This window comes from Excalfactoria chinensis, chromosome 15 (genome assembly GCF_039878825.1).
Source record: "Excalfactoria chinensis isolate bCotChi1 chromosome 15, bCotChi1.hap2, whole genome shotgun sequence".
In the NCBI taxonomy this organism is placed as follows: Eukaryota; Metazoa; Chordata; class Aves; order Galliformes; family Phasianidae; genus Excalfactoria; species Excalfactoria chinensis.
In genome coordinates this window covers 4,109,364-4,133,451 of record NC_092839.1, presented here as the reverse complement: position 1 = coordinate 4,133,451, position 24,088 = coordinate 4,109,364, and the positions used below count along the sequence as shown (strand labels likewise).

Sequence of the window (24,088 nt, the reverse complement as noted above, 5' to 3'; positions counted from 1 at the left end):
GTGGAGATACCACGTAGCCTTAAGATGAGGACTAATAGTAGGCTGATCCATTTCATGCTCAGGGAAGAAGTGCACGAACAAATGCTGGCTACAGCTGACCTGTTGTTCTCCATTTGATGACCACTACGGTGTTCCCAGCCTTTCTGTTTTGAGGCCTGCAGAGTTCCTTCACTGTACATCTTCATGGGGCAATGATACGTTAAAAACAGCTGCTCTTGGGAAGCACCGGGAGATCCTGTGAATAACAAAAATATTTATTTCTGGCCATCCAAAGACCTTGGGGCACTTTCCAAAGGATATAACATCATCAATCTAATAGTACAGGCAAGGACAAGTGGAGAAAATGGCTGAAGCTTTTAGGAGCAGAGTAGGATAAGAACTAGAGTAAAGGCTCTCCCTTCCCAAAATTCAGCATCTTAGGGCTTTCTTCACTGCAACAGACTTCAGAGTTTAGGAGAATAAAGGCAGAAGGGAATAAATAAGCTAGAAAACATATCATCATCATTACAAACATAAAAAGCTACAAATCTGTCACACTGCAGAAACTCTCACTTCATTGTTACTGTGATTTATTGGGGAGCTAATTTTAAACAAGTTTTCTTTTCCAAAACCACAACACAAAAACAAACTGAACAAGCAAGCCAGAGGACAGAAGCTAGTTGCTACCGGACAATTTAAGCAATAATCTCATTTGCTTTGTAGTATAAAAAGCAATAAAGGGCTGTTTACTGAGTGAATAAACACTGAATGAATCACAAAAAGCTCTTTATTGCGATTATACTCCAAGGCAGAGGAGATTATTGTTATTACACAAGAAGGCACAATGTGAAAATTTAACTCAATGCGCCAGATTTTCAGAGTGTTTCAGTCGCACAATTGTGTTCAGAGAGTACATTGTGTCTAATCTTAGCACACTGTTTTGACAATTCTGTATGCAAATCAGGTGGTGGGGTACAAATGCATTTAATTAACTATTTAGAGCCAATTTATGCAAGTCTGGTGGCTGGACACGTGTCTTGCACAAGCAATGGCATGCTGAACTGGTTCAAGAATCGGCTGCCCTGCGTGATGCATTGAGGCCTCCAGGAGCACCACACTGCTCTGTGAGCATGGAAAGCTATTGAGCTCTTGATGCGTCCTCAAACATCCTTGTGGATTAATATTTCAAGAGCCACTTGTCTCCTATCAACTGACCCAAAGAATATCATCTCCTTCAAATCATTACCTACATTTGCCTGTTGAGAACAAGCAGTTTCCTTTCACCATTGCATTGTCTTCCCGTGTCTTCTGCCTCAGCAAAAGCACTGGTGTCTGCACTGAAAAACAGCAGAAGATGCTCCAAGTTATGGAAGATACTCTCATTTAGAGAAGCTTGCCCTGTTAGAACTGCTACAGGTTGAAATCCTGCCTATCTTATGCACGGAGCTGGACACTGAACACATATCAACAGCCTGTCATTGTTGAATGAGAAAAGTAGGTTAAGCCCTGAAGATTATGATGGCCAAAGACTTCATTCATCTTTTTTCATGTCCAGCCAGATAATACAGGAATCGGTAGCATTCCTGTCTTGGCTTCCACTTTTAAGGTGCTCTGGTGTAATGTTTACAGCTCCCATAAGTGTTCATGGGAATGGAAGAAAACTTGGGTGCGACAAAGGTCTTTCTATTACATATTCACCAAAAAAAAAAAAAAAAAAAAACAACACCAAAAAGAGAGAGAGAAAATACAGAAGAACTAATATAGTCTGTTAAAAAGGAGATGCAGTTGGAAAAGAACTCCCTTTAAAAACATGAAAAAAATTCACTATGGATTTTTTGTTCACTTCAAATTGCTTTTGGGTTTTCCATTTCCCCTTCCCTTCCCCCCCATTCAGCCACACAAGGAGGGAAAAGCAACACATAATTTGATACAGGCAATCAGTCTCATCAGGCAATAATAACCAAATCCAGCTACTTGGATGAAGTGAAAAATCCTCCTAATTTTCTTCTTCTAAAATTGCGGGTCTGCTTCATGTATTTGGTTTGACTTCTGAACTACGCAGTAACCAAGCAAGGAGCTAAACTCACAACAGTAATTTGGAGCAAATAGTTCAAATTAGCTCTGGTGTTTGTCCAGTTTTGGGGGCAATTAAGTAGATCCGAGGGATTTGGGTTTCATTTATTTTCTTTTTTTTTTTTTCTCTTTTAGTGTAACTTAAACAGCCTCCTGACTACACTCTTTGTGAGACTGCCGTTAATTTCAGTGCTAACGGCACAAGGAACAGACATGGCAGAACGGCATTAAGTGCAGATATTTGAAAATATTCTTTTTTACATCTATTCCAAGTCAAACCTCCCATGTAGAAAGGAAGAACCAACTTGGACCTCTCAGGTAAAGAAAGAGGAGGAGTACAGGACCTTTTGTCATCAGCATTTCCTCACCTCACCTATCCTATGACCAACAGGGGACAGCAAGAGCTGTAATCATCAATGAGAACAAACGATGCTTGAAATAAAGAAACAAAAGGAAAAAGAAAACATAGAATATTATGGGAAGTGTGCATGGAAAAAAGACCCCACAGACCTTAAAAAAATTAATGCCCTGAGCTCAAAGCAATGGATTTATTTTTTAAATTGTTAAATAAACACAGGACAGGAATGCAGGGGGCTGCCATGGATGAGAATAGAAAGTATTTTGTTGCTGATAGTTCTGAATCTCCTTTGAAGGTTTATTTTGTGAAGGCCAAAGCTTTCAAGGTCCCGAATTCAATTCCTTTGGGCTGCTGGCCTCTGTAAACACTTTCACGGACTACCAGTGGGGAAAGAGGAGCTCTGGCTCTAGAGAACAAAGCCTTCATGTTCAAGACACGGTTTTGGAGAGTATGATGTGGTTTTGGCTGTTCTGCACAAACCACTTACACCTGGTTTACTTCAGCAGTCCTGGGCAGGAACTGGTAAAAGACCTGGAGTGTTAGAACCAAACGTACCAGATGTTCCTACGCACACGTGCCCTACTGCAGCAAAACTCCCAGCAACAGCCCTATCCCCTTTTTCATTCCCTTGACCACAATTCAACAATCTAAGCAAAACATTATTTTTGAAGTATAACTCTTTTTTATTTCCAGCTCTGACTCTCATTACCCTTTTGGCCAAGCCCCACTTAGGCTTAACTCTCCTCAGCAAAAGGCTCCTGTGTTAATATTTGCTATGTTTGCTTACTCACTGAACATATAAGTGTATTTTTACATTCAGACAAAGCATTCTCTTCTGACAAAGGTGAAGGATTAGTGCCAGCTCCTGTTTTCCAACAATGATGTGTAAGGACTTGCTACTGGGTGCTCCCACCAGGACGTATGGGCACAGAGAAAGGCTACAATGGATCCATGGATCCATTCAAGGTTTTATGATAAAGCATCCTGGGACAAGATTCCAGGAATACCTGGGAAGGCCAGGCTGGATGGGACTTTGAGCAACCTGGTCTAGAGGGAGGTGTCCCTGCCTATAGTGGGGGGTGGAACTAAATAATCTTAAAGGTCTCTTCCAACACAAACCATTCTATGATAATACAGGGAATGGCTTAGAAACCCTCAAGCTGTTAGATGCAGTGAATAAATCTCCATTAGTAGATACTGACTGCTTTGTTCTGAAGACACAAGAAGCACTAAGACCTCCAAAACTGACTCAAGTTTTCTTGCAGAACAAGACAAATGACAAACAAGGGAAAGCAGATGCAAAAACCTCCATGAAAAGGTCAAAGCCAGGCTAGCAGCAATACTTTCAAGCTGCTTCTTTCCCAAACAAGCAGAGAAGCCACTTTACCCTTCACAGTGATGTAACACAAACTATTACAGCTGCACGTAGAAATAACTAATTCTGGACTGAACATGATCAATGAAACCACTGCACCGATCTCCACATCATCTTAAACTCTGATTAATCTATGTTATCTGCAACCGGTCACAATTACTTTTCAAAGGAGAAAGAAACTGAAGTAAGATAGTGCCAACGTTTCCTGATCTTCAGTTTTTCTGACTTGTCTACCTAAACCGCAAGCATTTCAGTGCACACCGTGCCCCTCAGGTTAGGTATGAGCAACACCTGCATAGATGCCACAGTAATACAAGTAATACCTGACAGTGTTTAAATGCTGACATCTGGAGTTCACTTGGTGAGAATCTTATGAAGTAAAAAAGAGAATCAAACACTTTATATGCAATTTTACATGTCACAGCTTTGTTTTTCACTTCCAGATATCATCCCTTTCCCTCAACTAGTCAGCCTTCTGTTGCAGAAAATGACTGTCATCCCGTGATTGCCTTTTGTGAGCTGAAAACCGGTAAAGCGGTAAAAATCCAAAAAACTGAAAAACAAAAGCAAAAACCCCTACCACCTAACGGAGCAAATACTGGTTACATACACATAGCTTTGTTTAACTTCAGAAGTGAGTGGGACTAGGCTTAAAACAGAGCGAAACGCTATAGTAGAAAAATATTAGACATTGGTTTTGATTTAAATATTAAAACCTGACATCTCTACACGTTCATCACAAGTGATTCCAAAGGCCTTCGTGGCATAAGCAGAAATGATTCTTCTCAGTTCTGAGCGGCAGCCAGCCCAGGGTGCACGGCACAGCTATTTACCAGTGATTTACAGCACAAGGTTAAGAGGAGCAGTCGATGCAAATGAACTTGCTAGATGATTTTGGATGGCCAGCATGCCATTAGCTTTCCTTGGACAGCGCCAACATCTCAGGCTTTCGTGAAAACAGACACGACTTTTTAAATAAAAGCAAATCTTTCAAGCTCACAGGACTCATCCAGGTAGAGCTGAGGGGGAGGAACTGAATGTTGCTCATGAGGCGCTGAGCAGATGAAATTTCACTAACAAAAGAAAGAAGGTTTAAAACAATAATAACAACCTGCCTGGGTGGAACCTGGCAGAAATACCTAGACAGGGGACTTTCCCTGTTACCCTGCACTAACTTGTCCCATTAATCCTTTTAATTTCATGTGTTCATTTTTACACAGCTTAGCTGGTTCGCTGCATGCCAGTACAAATCGTGTTTTGCTCCCTCTTCTCTCATCTTGCTCCTGTCTCTGACAGGACCTCGCTGCTGCTGCAGCAGTAACTTATGTGGTCTGTCAGCTGGACCACTGGGATGCAAATCTCTCTCTGTCCCCTTGGGGTGCCATCGATACTTTATTAAGAGTTTGCATCTCTCTTTATCCAGGGAAGTGATGGACTAACTGCATTTTCCTTCCTCTCTAGTGGTCTCAGAGGGCAATAAATAAATAGATAATCTCTAAAAATGTCTAGTAAATAATGGCTGAAGGAGATTCAACTCATAATTTATCAAGCTTTTCTTAAAACTAAAATTTGTTTTAAAAAAAAAAAAAAAAGTACATTTCAATAGCATTTCTCTGCTTTTTCCTGAAGCCATGTCACAAAAGAAGCTAGTGAAGCATGACTGAGACATAACTGCACTGAGTATCCACAGCTCCAGGTGTCTAGAAGGCTACTTCAAGCACACATGATGCTCTGAAAGATAAACTAAATACCATACTTGAGCCAGAACTTCATTTGAAAGTGGTAAGTCCTTTCTGCTGTGGGGGATGCTTGGAGTTGCCACCTGAGGGCCAAGTTCTAAGAAATATATGAAGATTCACCGATGCTTCAAAGCCAATTACTTAAATTTATCCCAAGCCACGCTGCTTGTTTGGCATTGCTCAGTTAGTGCCAACATGGTAACATTCTCGGTACTACTTAAGAGATCAATTTTGGCATGTCAGGAGATGAGAAAGCATCTTCTTCCTCAGAGCTGTGAGAACTGAAATGAACCAGGACTGGTGTGTTTGAACACATGGAGCTCAGAGTGTTCAACAGAAGCACTTGTACCAACCTCTGGAAATCACACTACCCAGAATTTCCAACTTTTTGTGTGATCAGGGCTCTTTTTCATTCACATCCACATCTAACATAGTCACCCAGCTCACTCCTCCACTATCTACTCTCTTTACTCCCTCTGCATGCCTGCCAAGGAGACACCGCTTTCCAGACTTGATAGCCCCAACACTGACCCATTCCAGTCTGGCTGCCAATGCTCTCCATCCCCTGCTTTCCCTGAACACACCTTGGGTAGATGCTCCACAAGACACTGCTATCTCTATGAAGACATCCATCGTCTTCCTAGAAGTTGTTCAACCTTTTTGCCAGTCTCCTCCAGCTTCACTCCTCCTCCGCCCTTCAAAACAGAAAGTCTCATAAGTAGGAAAGGGTTGTTTGGCAAGTTAAACTCGAAGCTGACTTTAAACAGAGGGCTATGAATAAATGGAATATAAAGCACAAGCATTTGGTGCTGAGTTTAGATCACTCTAATTGCCTCGCCTTTGCAATTCAACAAGCCTTGTTCTGCACATCAGACTGGGCACAGGAAAGTTTGCAGATAAATGCTTAGCTTGAAGACTGGGGTTTCATGCTCTTAGAATGTGGGTTCCCTGCTGCGTGCCCCCAGGGCTGAAGGCTGTCCTGTTTCCTCAGATTACATTGTAAGCTGACTTTCCTCCCTATCTGCACCCTCCTGGTTCTGCACATCTTGCTGTCAGCACCCAGCCCACTCTAAACTACCTGCAATGCATTTCACAGCTCAATTAGGTGGGAGACCCATCTAGTTCACTGCTGCATTTCATGAGTACAGTGACCATGAGCTTGTGCTCCACACTTCAAGGCTTCAGTGCTGTGTCCCACCAGGGACTCCCCTCCCAGTTTTCCAGCTGTTGGGGAGAGTAATCATCAGCAGGTCAGCAGTTGTGCCATGCCCACAGCCACACAAGTGGGCTGTCCACCACCACGACTGGTGTTGAACTGGTTTCTGTCACTACAGTCTCATGAACCTACTCCTCCTTTCTAGCTAAAGCCTGGACCACGAACATTTGCAGCACACCTTTTTCACTTGCTCCAGATCCTCTTTCTGAGATTGCTTTCTATACCTAATCTCTTTTATTTACACATCACACGTCAACTTAGTACTCCTGATTATCTTCTTCTTAATTACCTTTTCACAGCACCCACTCACCAGCACACTAGGAAAAATGAAAGGAAGATGCAAATATATAACATTGGGCTCAATTTCTGCCCTTTGTAATTCATACCTCTAGACAGTTCTTCAGGCTGTATGTCCTTTGACAGGAGAAATGCCTTCTTCTCAGTCTCACTTCTGATACCCTGATTCTAAAAAAAGAAATCTCACTTTTCTTTTAATTAACAGTAGTTTCCTCATCCACCTTTTCATTTGTATAATAAGATGAAGATCTTCATTTCTGGAAAGGTTTAATGCAACTTCCCCACGATCCCCCAAAGCCACACTTAGTTGGAAAAGAAAAACCACCCAAAACTTGAGGACTTGAGATACAGAAAGACAGGTTTGACAACTGTTAGATGACAGAGCCCATTCTGCATGAGTTGGGGAGAATGAGTTGACATATTAAGGTCTATTACACCCCTATCCTTTTATGAGTCTATTATTATATGTAATTAAAGATGAGCAGAAAGCATAATTCTCCAGTGGCATTTCCCAGCTTTTAAGCATTCATAGTCCTAAGAATGTTCTTTTATGGTTGTTTTTTTTTCTTTTTTGTACATATGGGGATGCTTCGTACACTAAAGAGAAAATAAAGCCATTTGAATACTGTCCTACAGGCATTCCTGCTGTGATAGAAGCACTTTTCCTGGATGCTATTGGCCAGTGCTTGGAAAAAAAGAAGCCTTCCTAAGCCTGCTGATGCCCAACAACCCTTGCAGTCCAGCAGCCATACCCAGTTGTAGGCACATCATACCGCCTTTGGCAGGGAAGCAGTTAACAAAACATTTTTGTTCATGTGAAAATATAAAGCAGCTGCTTACATTTACACTTGGCAGAAGAAGGCAGCCCCCTCTGCACTCCTTGTCTTCTGCTGCTCTTGGATCATTGCAGAGTTAACCAGCTGTTGCATTCCTCATGCCAGTTACACCAGTTCGGAAAAGCAAGAACAGGGGCAGTTTTATGGCCATACAAAAGGAATGAGAATAATACACTGCTGAACCAGAAAGGACAATATTTACACAATAAACATTTTTGGAAACATAACGATCCCTTTGTCATCAACATTTTGGAGTGGTTAATCGTGCACACAAGAAGTGCACCAAATCCACATGCTCAGTAGCAGCTAATATGTTCCCAAAGCATCTATTTGCTGCAGACCTGGCCATCTGCAAAGCCCCTCCTGCAGAAGACCTCACAAAACAGGGCAGTCAAATGCATACAATGCTTCTGAAAATATCACTGCATGCATGAAATGCCCCATTTTTTACATCTTTCAAATTACAACTCGGATGATTTTTTTCTCCCATATTTTAAAATGGCAGATTAAAGCAAACATTAAGGATTTAGGGCAAAAAAAAAAAAAGTCACGCTGACTCTGTGCACACTTAGAAGGTAATTCTTTCCCCAGTACAATTTGGTCTTGATGTATGGTGAACAAACTTGCAAATAGGAAGAATTCACCCACTTGGGATTTTGCCTTAGAAGTGACACTTCACGTACATAAAAGCTTATGCTAAAATTTAGGCCATATAAACTGTCCTCCTCTATTTCATTATTTTAAATGAGTTTCCAACACGCAGAATTTAGGAGTTAAAATTAACCAACACCAAAGCAGGCATTGCTGTCTGACCGCCTGGTGAATTAGCCCAGCCTCCCAGTCTGCTTGGACAGCGCTGACACAAACTCAAATCAACAAAGAACAACACTTGCTTCTTTCCTTCTTCTTTGTGCCTCGGCACTCTCATCTTTCCACCTACTGCTGTCTGCACTAAGCTGGCCCTGAAGCCCAAGTTCATTTCCTATCCCCTTTGACACCAAGTGCAATATTGACTCAGATCTGCTCACTCTCTTCCAATTTCTGGACTCTCCTTAAAACTGAAGTTCGAGGAGTAGATTTCCTGTTTGATTTCTTGGATCTGCAGCTCCTAGCAATGTGTGCCAGCAGCACAAATCCTTGGTGGCCACCTCATGAATTTATAACATTGATGGGGGTTTTTTATGCAAAATAAAAGCCTTAGAATGTGAAACTCAGCCAAACGTAAGAAGAACATAAATGCCATTTGAGCAAATAATACTTGAAAGAAGAGGCTAAAGATTTTCATGCAAGACCTTGAAATTTGGGAAACATTTATCTCAACAGATGTTTGTTTTTTAAAAAACTTACCTAAAAATAAACAAATAAAGCACAAAGCAATATTAGCTGTAAATTATATAAGGATGATATTCAGTCAAGAGAGAAATGCAGACAATTTCTATTTCAGCATTTGACTGTTATTTCCTATCTATAATAACCAAAAACACAAACACTGTTCATATTCCAAATGATAAAATCACCTTCAGATAAGAAACAAAGCTCTGATTTCTTCCAGAACTCCTCCAAATCTGAGAATTCATTACAGCCAGAGGACCTGGCTAGATTTCACCGAGGATGCAACGTGTAACATCACAGTCCTTCACCAGCAGCAAACAAACCTCATTAAAGTCTTCATGTATAGATCAGGGAGTGAGCTCAGTGAACATAACGATGTCTGCTGCATGGCTGCCTACCCTGGTTATTTTTTTAATCTCCTATAAATGCGGAGGTTGGAAACCTCACTTGCCTTTCAAGCAGCTTTCCCAGCACCTTTCTTCCTCATGCAGCCCGGGACATGTTGTGACCTAGGGAATAATGTTTCTGGAGGATACCTGCAGCGCTATGCCAGAGTATGTCCTGGGAGTGCCACATTCAGGCAGGATTAGATCACTGTGATGAGTGCTGGGTACAGAGTGATGCTCGCCTGCGAGCTATTATTTGCAGTATGTAGGCTAGTGGCTTATTAGGTCAGGCGTCCCACACCCCCAGTGGAGCAGTTTTATCTCCATGATGAAGTGAATTGTTATTGTTTGTTAGTGGTGTGTGGGATTTGTGTTAATGTGCAGAAACTGAGTTAGCAACACAATGACAGCACCAGGCTGTTATTAATTGCTTGCTGGATGGCTTTGGTATCCCAGTCTGTCTGTGACTGGAGTGTTTTGGTTCTCCCACTGACAACAGCTCTGCCTTTGCCAGCAGTACAGTCCCTGCGGTGAGGGCACATGGGGAAGGGCTGTCCCCCCTGCATGAGTTTTCAACATCACTTTTCAAAAACCACTCTCACTTGCCACACAGCGAGTCCTTAAGTCTGGTTCTGTATCCTGAGAACTGGGAAACAGGCTGACAGTAGATTCCTTGCTTACACAGGGAGGGTCTTGCTGAAAGCCTTGCTTCATAGTTTTCCATGCACTGGGTGAGCACAGAATCATTCACTCCTATTTTACCATGCTGGTTTTTGTATATTATTAATCTACACTTTCACTGGACCTGGGACTTGCACACATCTCTTTAGCCCAAGGCTGGCGGTTATTCTGCAGTTTGTCCCACTTTGACATGAGAATCTTTTCCCTTTAACTCTGAAAGTTTTTTTTTTTTCCTTCCTCAAAGAACCAGCATTTTCCAACCAAAGGCTTTTAATGACAAAATTCCTGAACAGCTCTAATTATACCCTAGGGCTCAGTCCAAGGGAGAATTATTGCTACCCTCTGTACAGTAACAGCCCAGGTCGCACAATGCATCCCTGGTCCCCAGGGTGCTGCAGGGGCAGCACACCGAGCTGGCTGCCTGGGTGCTGCTCCTCTGACCACCCTGGGTAAATGAAACCCTGTGATCAAAGCAGAAAGGAAAAATGGCTTAAAAGGAAATGCTTTCCACACACTGCACATGGCTGGAAATCAGAAGGACAATGGATGGGCTGTGCCCACCCCCAAAGGCACTGCCCCAAACACCCCATGCAAAGTGAGAGGTCCCGCGTGGGCTGTCAGTGCCTGGTGCATCAGCCAGCTCTCCCACCAACTCCTAAAGCACACTGCCGAGCTTTGGAGTTAGCTTTCTAATGAGGATAATTATTATTATTACATACACATATATATAAAAGCCCCAAATCCCCATGAGGTTTCTTCAGTTTGTCCCAGAAAGAAAACATTTTCATTGTGTGGGCTGTGATTGGGAACACATGGACCCGCCGCACCCCACTTTGTTCCCTGCTCTGCTACTAATTACAAGGGGACCAGAGCCCAGTGCAGAGGGTTTTTTTTTAATTCATTGGTTTTGGAGACTCAGCAATTGAATTACCTGAAGAGGCTGGAGCTTCTCTGGGGTACAATCAGTCATGCAGCATCTGGGTTAGGCCGGGGTGGGGAGAGATGGATAATATATACATGCTGGCAGCGTTATGCAGCCACCCAACTGGGGGAAAAAAAAAGAATTTCTCTTAATTAATGGCATGATGTATGACACGTTAGCAACACAAACTCTTTAATAAACCCCAGTGCCTACTTTTACAATTCAGACAAGATGAAAGCACTCTGGGTTACCTGTAGAAACCGGGTATTCAGAAATGCTGGCAGAGCAGCTTGCGGTGAGGGCGTGTTAATAGCCGCGCACGGCGCTTTTGATTCTGGAGTCAGTTTTAGACAAAGCTGCCTTGAAGCACAGGAAGCAAGTTTCACTTTCAACTTCGCCCAAGGCTCTACCCAGAGATGAAGATATCGGTGAAGAGGAGTGAAATCTTAATTTAATTAACTGTAACTCCCAACGGGACGAGTTTGGGAGGTTTGCTCAGAGGACGATTATCTGAACCAACTGAGCTGCAGTATTCACTTCCCAAGTTCCACTTTAGATTTTAGTTTGGCAAAGGAGTGAGACACAAACTGGTTGCAAAGCTCAGATTCACTCAAATTTGCCCAAAGTATATGGGTGCTCAGATCTGGCTAACGTCAAAAAAAAAAAAACATGTTTACAGTTACAATAAATTTGGCCTTCTCCCACACTTAAAGCTATTTATTTAAACCTCTCATTTTGGTCGTGTCTTTTCCATCCCCTATTTCTTCCTCTGTTAGGTCAAAAAGTGAATAAATAGGTCAACTTCTCCTTAAAAATGGAATACAGAGGAGATGTGGCTAGGACTTGGACTGCAGAGCTCTAAATCAAGCACATTAGTAAAGACCACTATGAATTACTATTTATTCTTAAGTACTTTGATGGTCTTTGTCCTCCTTGAAGACCAGATTCTGGTTTAGACCAAGGAAGTAAAAGCAAAGGAAGTGCCCCAGCTCTTGGCAGCTGCAGAAATCCCTCACTCTGCTGAGATTCTGGAAGCGTTAAACCTCAAAAACAGAGAGATGGGGGTAATAATGACAAAAATACAAAGTAAAATAAAAATTAAACTTAAAAAAAAAGAAAAGTCTGAATGACTCAGACGGTCTCAAGGACAAACCCACATCTGAGAGAAGGGAAACATCCTGGATTGCATAGGTGACAGCAAATTTCACAATACTTCCCAAACACGGCAACAGAAACGAGTTTCGGATCCTTCTGCAATAAACACATGGCAACTCGTGTCCTTATGCTTTAAAAAAAGGAAGGCAGAGCTTTTCTTCCCTCTGACCTGAGATTGAGACCAGGCTGTAGCACGATGCTGTGACCACATCCTTAAGGTCTTTGCAGGGAGACACATAAGGGAAAACTCCAGGGACCCAGAACTCCAGGTAGGACTTTTTGCTGTATATTTCACACCGCAATCACAACGCCTTTCTTCCATAAAGGTGAGAAAGAATTCAAAAAATCTCCTTATTGAGCAAAAAATTATATTCCCAAAAGGGCAAAGGAGAGGAGTCCCGCTCCGAACACGTTTCTTCATTTCGTATAGAACTTTTTTCTTCTGTTTGAGAACAGTTTACTGTGGCCAATAAAAGCCCAGCTAATTTTTAAATCAGCATGTAGCCAACTCAGCCACCCAGTAGCTCTGTCCTTGGGCAATATTATTGAAGCACACACAATCTATACTAAAGTGATCAGCTTCCCTCAGGCCTGCCAAGGGGATGCGTTAGGCGAGCCCAAAATATGACAGAAGGAAATTTATGTGCAACTTTTACACATAATATCTCATTATGACTCTCCCCAATCTTTCAATTTTAAAAATAAACGGCCTTTGTAATGATTTTACCAGGAGCATGTTGGAAGGTAGATTGAAAAAGGAAAGTGGCTTTGGCTACAGTTATTTCTTTTGCTCTTCTCCTCCTCTTGGGTTTTTCCTTTAATTTTCCTGAAGATATTTCCACTCAATTTAGGAAGAAATGGAATTTCCCCCTCCCTACCAACGTTCTTCTCGCTGTTTTGCTCATGTTTTCAAAGAACGGAATGGCTGACATAATGAAGCCTCTGTCAATAGCAAAATGGTTTCAACTAGTTGGTAAATAATGAAAGTTCCCACTTAACGTGCAGGACACACACACTTGGTCTCTGCCCAGGTCAGCAAGTTGCCGTCTCCTGCACAGCACGCATCTCCAAGCATTGCCCTGCAGCAGTAAGAAACGAGAGCTCAGCTGGGACCTGAGCTGATGCTGCTTTGTCAGGAAGCATAAAGGACATGGGAGAGTTGGTTGCACAAAGATGCCAGCTGCTGCTCACCGGAATGGGCCCAAAAAGGAATTGAAAAAAAGATGGAATAAAAGATAAGTACAAATAAAGAAGGGACAAGCAAACCAACCAACAGCAAAAAAAAAAAAAACCCCAAAGAATAGCGATATTGATCTGCAAATAAACAATTACCAGAGCAATTCTCCACAACCCAGTTTGATGAGGAAAGGATAACGTGGCACACTAGTCCTTCCCCGCTGACACACCAATTGTCGCGTATGCTTTTCTAATGTTTCATTGTGGGTATCAGCAGGAATGACCTCATGTGCTATTCCTACTCCACAGACCACAGCTTGAGAAGCCACGAAAGGAACATATACCTGAAGTGAGAATCAGTTATAAGCAGTTTTGGGAATGATCTCTCAGGGGGTAAGAAAAACAAATGAAAGTGGGATGTTCTCAAAGTGGAAAGCAGAATCGCTGCCAATGTACACTGACTGGTGGAAAGAGCTTTCCCACTGCGGGTTGATGGGCAAAAGACCACTATCAGGCAGCTAGAACTGGGGCAAATGTAAAAATATCCTAATCTGTACCAAAAAAAAAAAAGCCTTTCGCTGCTCCAGAGTACTGCAACTCCCTGCTGCACTGCACCGTATTTCGTTCATATCCAAAGTCCCCACTGGTCTTCTTGGGAGACAGAAGAGTTTATGGCTGTTCTCCTCCAGGTTGTCTCTTCCCCACTCTGATGTCCACGCACAGGCAAACTGAGCACCCTATCAAGCTGTGGATGTCCCTGTTCATCGTTGGACTAAATGGCATTTAAAGGCCCCTTCCAACCCAAACCATTCTATTTATTATTTGATTTTCCATGTGACTTCACACTGTTCAGTTCTCAGGAGCTTGTGGAACCAGCTGTATAAGCACCAAAAAACCTGAAGAATCTTTTGGAGGTTCCTACTTCCTCCATTGATCCCCCCCACACCCCTCCAGCGAGCCCATCCATACCTGCACTTATAGGGCCAACAGGGCAATCTTGTTCTTTAGACACTTTCAGCTCTGACTTCTCCCAGAGGACAGGGGTATAAATTAATTCTGTACCTCTGGGAAGACCATGAGAAGTCTTGAAGCTGGATGCTTCAGTATGTAGGAAAAATGTATATATATATATTTAGTAAATGGCCATGAAAAAAATAACATTAGAAAACAGAATAAAAAATAAATTCTGGCAAGAAGATTGTGTATTTTTATCATGTTTATAATTCAGTAATTCTGTATTTCAAGGGATCATTTGTTTTAGATAGGACAAATTTTACTGTATTCATTCTCCGAGAGGAAGGCCAAGGTTAAAAGGTTGATGCTCAGGAGTCCATTCCATGCTACCCCTAGAACAAAACAACTGGAGGTGAGAACTGAACCAAGCTTCCCACAGGGGATTTCACAAAATAACACAATTCTTATACTCATCCCAGCAACACTCTGAAGAAAACAGTACTTAACAGATGTGGTTTTCCAATGGAGGGAGGAAACACAGCATGCTGAATATCTGGAAGTACCTGAAGGCAAAGCTAGAGCAAATGCTGGCCAATGAGGACTGATTGTCACAGCTTCAGCGTGATCCCTGATTGAGATGGGAATGAACCAGCATTACTGCTGTCAGAACATCAGAATAAATAAATAAATAAATAAATCACAGGAGAAACGAAAAAGAGGCAGAAAATCATTAGCTTGCGTGGGTTGCTGAGGGTTTCTATTCCTTGAGATACATAACGCAACCAGAAGAATTCTCTGGGCCATAGTCTCCCCCACTGTGAAATAGGTACAAACCATCAGGTTAATGAGATTTCATTTATTCTTAGGTGGTGCTTCAAATTCGACGTTTGCTGTGGACACACGAATACGAAACAACTTCATTTTGAGCTCATTTTGAGTATCCCGGACTCAGGCTGTGCATGAAAGACATGGCAGGAAAACACCTGAACACTTAACGTCCAGGGTGGAACCCTGCAATTCCACTGATTGCAGTAAATATGTGTTTGCGTTATAATATAATTGCTCGTCTTTTAAATTAAACAGCACAACAATTAGCACGTGGCTGTTCTCCATACACCTTAACATCCCTCACATCACTAAGTGCCTTACATGGGAAATTCTCACACCTCTGTTCGAACAGATTTAAAGCAAATCCACCCTAAGTCTTTCCAAGCTGCTTCCATCTTCAGGCACTGCCTTGGTTCTGTCATTGATTCCTGGGGAAATTCAAAGCTTGGGCTCTTCCAAACTCACCGTTTCCTTCTGTAGAGAAACAAACTCTTTTCTACTGAGTTCTTACTGTGGGATCCACCCCTGCAGAAGTTGGGCTACCTTTAAAATATTGTTCAGATGAGTTATAAAAACACACAGATTCATTCATTTCTAAAGCTTGACTAGGAAGCTCCATATTTAAGAACACTTAATGGGCAAGAGGCTGGGAGAGAGGGCAGAGAAAGTGGAGCACACTATGTGGCTTTCAGTACCTATTTTGCCTCTTCTTTCAGAAGCCTTGGGTTCCAGAGTAGTGTCACACTTCTATCCCATCAGATAGAGCACAGCAGAGACCTTGTCCAGCACTCGGTCACAGTACGCTGTTACCTAAGGCAGCCAAAAGTTCAGTGACTGCCTGTGGTTTCTAATCCCAGAACCCGTAAAGCACAAACACAGGTTCTATATGTGAGGCTGTGACCTCTCCGCTCACCAATAAAACATGCCCAAAGTCATAATAAACAAAGCATTACAATTCAGGGTGGCAAGGCATAAACCAGTCATACGTATTTTCCTCTTTGGCCACAAGCAAATCTTTGCCTTTACCAAAAACTACCTCAGTGCACTAAGTTAGCAAAACAATTCTGATTACAACATAGGTTTAAAAAAAAAAAATAAAATCAAGTCAAATAAACTTAACCTAAGGTTTCTCATGGGATGTTTTATGTGCTTGTTGTTGCACAGCAGAGTAAGGGCCAGAACAAACATGGAAGGGACACAAGGGTGATAATATAATGATACCTTCTATTAGCTCAAAGAAGAAGAAAGAATAACAGAGCTTAGCATATATCAAAGGTCCTTTTTCTTCACTTTCAGGATGCAGAAAGGGAAAAAACCACAGTTTGTGTATTGCTGACAATACTCATCTTGTTAGCAGCATGAACTTGTGTTGCAGGCTTTTTATTTCTCTGGATAGCCAGCAAAGGAGAGGAAGGGGAAAAAAGAAGTTGCTTTGTAGGAACCAAAGAACTGACATCTGGTTATACGACGATACAAATTTCCAGGTCATACTTAACAGCATGAATAATAAACTGAAAAGAGTTGCTGGCTACTTTTGGCTTAACAGCGTGGTAACCTTGTTAAGCTGTTGTCCATGAGCTGCCTATGGAGCTGCAGCAGAGCATGCAGGGAAGGAGCAGGGACAGATTGTCAAGATATGAAGATGCTGAGATCACAGCCAAACAAGGACGTGTGCTGCCATACATGTCTGTCTTCAAGGTACAAAGTGAAGAGCAGTTGGAGAAACAAACAAAAACATACAGAAAAACCCTCCACCAAAGCTAAGGAAAGAAGCAGTACTCAGGAGATGAACCTGTGGATAAAAGAGATGTGCTGGCAGCCCACTATCTGCTGGCTGCTGCCAGGTGCAGCAGAGTTGACGCAGTGGATTAATGATTTCTTTTCCATCCTCTTACATCTTTTTCAGCCCCTGCCATCATTTATTACATCACCTTTACTTTGCTACTCAGGCTGACAGAAGGGGAATAAACTTTACCCTGCGGGCGTCTTCAGGAGAAATTATCTTCTCCCCAGGAATGGGATCCTAGATGTGGTAATAGCTATCTCTCCCAACAGTTCATGACACTTGCAGCAGATACTTTTTCCCTGGGTATTTCATATATGCCCACCTACATGCAGACAGATCTGTTCTACTGCGAACATCTGTTTTTTCAACTGTCAGATGGTATTTTAGAATGTTAGGCTGAAAAAATATATTAAAAGATCTATCACTTACATTGATTTCAAAGCATTAAATTTTGACATCTTTGGTGCAGACAGACCGAGAAGCTTAAAATGGATTTATCATACGAGAAATAGATTAAGTCCGTTTTACCCTTTCAAAGGGGATCTCTAGAACTACCTCAAGGAACAATGGCATATTTTTCCAGTTGACTAAGACAACAAAGGGATTTAAAGCGACTGGAAAGAAAGGGCAAGCTCTATAAGGAGATTTTAGGATGTAGGCAAAGGGCAAATCTGGCATCCAGTCACTTGCTTCCCTCAGTATTAGTGTATTTACATATAGCAAAAATGCAGTAAGAGAAAGCATGAGGAGCCTAATCCAAGTCTAGGAGGTAGACAGCACAGTGTAGGTGGAACAAGAGAGAAACTGTCAGCTGAGCATCTCCTTCAAAAGCTGGGGATGGAGGTGGCAAACATCTGAAAGGCCAGGAGGGAGGGAGATCAGCACAACACGGTGATAGCCAAAGCACCAGAACATCCCACCCCAGCAGTGCTGTGCACCACCACACTGAAATCCAGCACCAGACCCACTCAGGCCCCATCACACTGAGCTCCAACATGCTGGGGTGAACCCTGATAAATTATAAAAGCAGCTCCAGAGAATTTGGGAAAGCTCTACAACGTTGCCTGGACCAGAGTGTAGGATGTACCTGCATGGTTTCAAAGGAGGAAAATCTTGCTGATGTTAGGTGAGCTTTGTTGATTCAGAGATACTCAAGACATGAGCAAGGCAAGTGCCCACAGACTGAGAGTTGTATTTACAGTGTGCCTTCTGGTCAGAGCAGGGCAGTGAGAGAGAGTCAAGCATGGGGTGGATCACCTCTATCACCCCAACAGCTTCGTGACAGCAGCCAGCAGAGGGGACAGAGCAGAACAAAGAACTTTTGCCTTCTTCCTGATTGCTTTTCTGCACTTCAGTTGGTCTCCTTCCAGCCACTGAGCAAGTTATAGTTGGTTGTGGTAACAGAATGAATAAAAATTAGGTCTTTTTAGGGTTATCTTAATGGATTGCATAGCTTTCATTAAACGTATACTCTGCCACCAAGATAAGCATTCTCTTTCACAAGACCTAGCACCAGTACATGAATACCCCAAGAATGCCAGGTTGCAAAGTACCTGTTTGAGAGACAGTCAGCATATGGGAAACTTCATGGGGCACCGACCATAGACATATTTTCCTCAACATTTTTGTCACATCCAGCTTTAGAGGACGAATGTTTCTGAAGACAAGGATGTTCCTTACATTAGCCCAACAGCAGCAGCTTTAGTAATTGCACTGGGTCTTTACCTAAGCCTAAATGTAAAGGTTGTTGTTCTTTAAAGAAAACAGATTGGCAAATAAGAAAATTTCATTATCAGGCTTTGTCTCCCTCCACCCCAAATCATAAAAGATACTAAATGCGTCAAGAATCTAGTTGGCCCATCCTTGCATTGCTGCATTGGTGAAAGACGTACCCCACTTAGAAGAGAACCAAGATTGGCCTTGATCCAGGAAACGCAGAAAGAAAGGAAAATACATGAGTGATCTACACCACTATTTATTGTAGCAGCTCTGGGTCATTCCACAGGTCAAATATTTGCTTTATTGGATTATCAGTGAACACATGTATGTGTCACACACACAAACTGAGCAGCTTCTTGTCTCTTTCACTCTGGCTTATGGGCTAGGTGGCAAGAACACTCCACTTCTCCCTTCCCATGGCAAAGCTTCACCCCAGCACCTAAGTAGCCCTAAGTTCCTCATCATGCCCCATCCAATGGAGTCCCATTAACTGCAACAGCAGCTTCACTCCCCTCGCAGCAACGCACAGGGGTAACTGGCCACCAGTCACCACCCCAGCTTTATGGAAATCAAAGACAAACCTCCCCTCTCTGGAAGGAGTAGATGCCCTAAATCTCTGACACTAGCGCAGCTCTTTAAGAGCACAGTAATTCTCCACCAAATTGAATCTTCTCTGACAATTGGCAGCACATCAGAGACAATTCACAGGCATATTTTTTCCCCTTTCCTAACAGGAAATAGGGCTTGTGTTACATTTACAGTGACCTGGAGCTCTGAGGGCAGACTCATATCTCACCTAAACAAACAGACAGTATTTCTTCCCCAATGAAGGCAGATGGGCTGAAAGAGAGAAGTGCCGAGGCCGGCTACCCGCAGCAGCCCTGCAGGTGTCAACAAGGCTCAAACCCGCAAACACCATTACAAGCATCCCCAACGCAGCCCAGATGCGAACAGCACTTCAGGAGGTTTGGATCTTAAGCCTTCATTATAACCTAACAACTATTTTATCATTTCCCCTGGACCTCTGTGTGGTATAGACTGGGGTTCAACCACTCAAGCCATGGTAAGGCAAGGGATGCTCAACACCCCTCTTTCTGCTATATCCCTGCCTGGAGTCTGTGGGATTTTCCCCAGGAGGTTCCCACTTGATTCTGCAGGGACAGGGAGATCATTCCAAGCTTCATTTGTATAAAAAGCAAACTCCAGACTGTGTGAATTGCCTCTGAGTGACAACAGCTTGTAACAAACACCACAACTGTTCAATGTCTGATTGATAGAAAACCTTCAAAAGTTATAAATGCCTACATGACCTTGCTTGGAAGACAAATAGCATTTAGAAACCATTTCACTTGGATTTCCCCCAGATACAGTACTGTGTCTATTGCCCATAGGTGATGCCCCATTTAGCCCTAGTAAACTCAGAGAAACAAGCCAACCCTGATGGGGAAATCTACTGATTACAAAACTCCACACCATATAAACAACACACTAAATATGCACGTGAAAAGCAGAAGTGAGAAGTCCAGTTTCGTTCCCATACGCTCGAAACATACAAGGCACCATAAAACTCTGCACCCTTCACAACAATCTGTATGCTTCATAAATAGCTGCTTGCAGGCAATGCACTACCAAAAACCTGACTCAGCTCAGCAGCACCCACTTCCCTGACACACAGGGGCTTGGTTTCCCCCAGCACACAAAGTTTAGAACTGAAGGCAACAAGTCTCTTAACCTCACACGTTTTCAGCTTTGCCAGACACCACGAAGAAGCAAAAACTCTGCAGCTTTTCTCCTGCAGGTCTTTGCCCCTGTGGTAATAAGGGAGTTAAGACAACAGCTGAAAGTAGAGAAAAAGCGTATACTGGGCTTTTGAGAGTCAGCAAAAGCCTGGCTTTTTGGCAAAAAACAAATCCAAAGCGCAAACAAACCCACAGGATAGTGGCAGGAGAGCAGAAATCCTAAGTGGGATAAATGTCTTTAGCAGAAGATATTCTCTTAGGGAGCAGCAGAGTGACAGGCGAGGGAGCAGCACTGCAGGAATGACTCGCTTTAAGCTGTTGTTTTGGCTTTGTCAAAGCAACCACAAGTCTGATCACGTTAGGCACAGACCTCTCTCTCTCTGGTTATTTCCAGGAATCAGCCATCACCAGCTGACAGGAGAACAACCTCAGCACTGTGGCTGGCCAGTCTCAGTAGGTCTGAGGTTCTTGGTTCATTATTTTTTTTGCAAGAGAAACAGCTGTTGACCTTAGGCTGTTCGGTGCCACTCATTGTCACGGCACTGAATGGAGGTATTTAAGATGACCAGATGTGTTTACAGTAACAGTTATGAAACATCCCCTACGCATTTCACTGTTAGGTGGAAAAGCAGAGTGCCAGTCAGACGTCACTGCTGCTCATCCAGATGCTCCATAATCATCCCCTTCAATGCTTCTCCTAGTCCAGTGGTAAACTTGGGAAAATAGTTTAATTTCAACCCTCTGATACTGCTTTGGGGGCCCCAAAAACTCCAGCTGAAGCTCAGAGTGAAACCCTATGCCAGCCTTAAACAAGTGAGAAGTTCCTGTGACTGAGTCCTGTGGTTTCAGCTGGGTTTGCAATTAAGTTTGTGTCCTAGTTTCATTCTGAATTCCAGCTGATGCCATCCTCAGCTCAGATAAATCAGAGGCTTAAAGTGAAACTCAAGGCCATGCCAACCTCCCCTCTGAGCTACCTGTTGCCCTACTCTGGTTTTCCTCCCTCTATTATTCTCTTCCCCATCTCACTCAAAGCAAACCCTGCTATAAGTACCTGCAGTTTGCTTTCGGAGAAACCTCATGAGGAAATGGAGACAGCTGCAAGCTTCTCCTTCCACATGCACATGCAGAAGCTTTGCTTCCAGCCCTTGTGCATTTCTGAGAATAAAAAGGAGCTGTGTTCCCTGACAATGAGTACCATAGAATCACAGAATGGTTGGGCTGGAAGGGATCCTACCACCCATCCAGTCCTAGCCCCTGCTAAGGGCTGGCTACCCCACCAGCTCATGCTGCCCAGGGCCCATCCAACCTGGCCTTGAGCACCCCAAAGGATGGGGCACCACAGCTCCAAGCAGCAGTGCCAGGGCCTCACTGCCCTCAGGTGAAAGAATTTCCTCCTCGCATCTAACCTAAATCTCACCTCTTTTAGTTTAGAGCTATTTCCCCTTGTATAATTACCATCTATCTGTGCAAAAAGCCACTCTGCTATCTGTTTACAACCTCCCTTCAGGTACTGGAAGGTGGCAGTGCGGTCTCTCCAGAACCTTCTCTTCTCCAGTCTGAACAAGGCCAATTCACAGCCTGTCTTCATAGGAGAGGTATGAAAAGCAGTGAAGATAAACAAGCATTAGAATAAAAGAGAGTGGTCAAGTGCACGCTGAAAGGTTTCACAGCTTTCCAGGAGTCCAAAGCCACAAAGCTGAAATCTGGCCTAACGTTGACAAAGCAGGGGTCATGAGAGGAGGCTGCACGCTCGTGCCGAAGTTATGCAGATGCAGTTATGTGCTTTTGTTTTCACAGTTAAACGTGTAGCCTCCATCTGTGTAAACAAGGAGCAGAGCAAGCTGACATTGCAGGGAAAATACAGTAGAGAGAAAAGAGAGTCGAGCATGTCTTGGCTACAGAGCAAAGAAACTCAATGTAATCCCATTGCGCTCCAACTCAGATGTGACCTCATTCTCCAAAGCACACGAAGGAAAAGAACAAACACCCTGCAAAAGGAGGAGAAAGAGGAAAGACCCTGAAAGGTACCAGCTAGACCAGCAGCTTGACCTGTGAGAACTCAATTGGATTTTAATGCATTGGGCAGCATGCCCAGGACTCCGGTAATGCTATGTGTTGTACACAGCATTTCAGAGCTCCAACATCAGGGTCCAGAGCCATCACAGCTGGAGGGAAAGCTCTCCAGGAACCCCACACTGTGCAGCCAGTAAGTAAATAAACCTCAGTGCCTTCGCATATTTGTAGTGGTTTTGTTACTAATGGTTAGGTGCATTAAAAAAAAACTAACAACAGCCACTAAGGTCCACAGTTATATTTCCTCCGTGCAACCAGTACTAGTTATATATTAGCATTGCAGGGTTGGACAAGATGACCTCCGACCTACAGAAGTCTGTGACTACCTCTCTAGAAATACATTGATTTCTCATCTGCTCTCTCCCATCCCACCTTGCTTGCTCCTATTCCATATTCTCTACTGCTTACTTCCTTTTTCTATGTGTGAGCTTTACAGTGGCTTTCTCCCAGGCAGCTTCACTCACATCTTATCTGCTAGATAAAGCACTGAGCACATTCATTTGACATTGTAACACCATGGAAAGCCCAGCAATGACAGCAGAGCAACAAGGTCCTAAACTGTAGCCAAGTACAGATTTGCACAAATGCAACAGCCGCAGAAACAAAGGAAAGATGCTGCTTACCCTCAGAAGGCTGTGGTTATAAAGGCAGCAAGATATCCTTTCCTCTACCATCAACCCTTAAACAAGGTCTTCTAACCCTTAAATGGATCCTGGCTCCACCCCCTCCAGTCACTCTGGTACACTGCATGCAGCTGAGCTCCCCGGGGTTGGCCCTTCCCTCCCACCAGGTGCTCAATCACTGCTTCAAGCTGTGACTCGGCATTTCTGCTACAGACACATCCACTTAAAGCATGACAAGCCTCAATAAAGACTTTTCCTTAAACTTCTGATAACCGTAACAGCTTGCCCAGCTAATGTGATTCTTAAGTGATTAAAAAAGAAGTCAGATTATCCAATCCTGGGAAATCCAAGAGCATGTTGGGACCTGCTTAGACTGCAGGGCAAGAGTGCTGCACTGATTGGTCCACCTCTACTCAGCTCTTGTGAGGCCCCATTTGCAGTGCCGTGACCAGGACTGGGGCCCCCAGCACAGGAAGGACTTGGAGCTGATCAGAGGGCTGGAGCACCTCTTGTATGAGGAAAGGTTGAGGGAATTGGGCTTGTTCAGCAGTGGTGACACACTGGAACAGGTTGCCCAAGGAGGCTGTGGATGCCCCATCCCTGCAGGCATTCAAGGCCAGGCTGGATGTGGCTCTGGGCAGCCTGGGCTGCTGGTTGGTGACCCTACACACAGCAGAGGGATTGAAACTTGATGATCACTTTGGTCCTTTTCAACCCGGGCCATTCTGTGATTCTATGATATGATTCTATGAACAATGAGAAACAGCAGTGATTTATATGACCTATCTGATACAGGCAATACATGAGGTGTAAGTAGCATCCTAATGCTGTCACCTCTGTT

General features: G+C 43.3%; 1 long non-coding RNA gene across 1 annotated transcript; it reads right to left on the bottom strand.

Annotated features, from left to right (window-relative positions):
- On the bottom strand, positions 1 to 23,346 carry LOC140259364 (uncharacterized). Its single transcript, XR_011905393.1, has 5 exons — positions 23,248 to 23,346; positions 11,204 to 11,317; positions 7,127 to 7,205; positions 1,230 to 1,316; positions 1 to 235 (listed from the first exon to the last, which is right to left on the bottom strand). It is a non-coding gene; the product is annotated as an uncharacterized lncRNA (long non-coding RNA).
- Between the last annotated feature and the right edge of the window lie 742 nt (positions 23,347 to 24,088).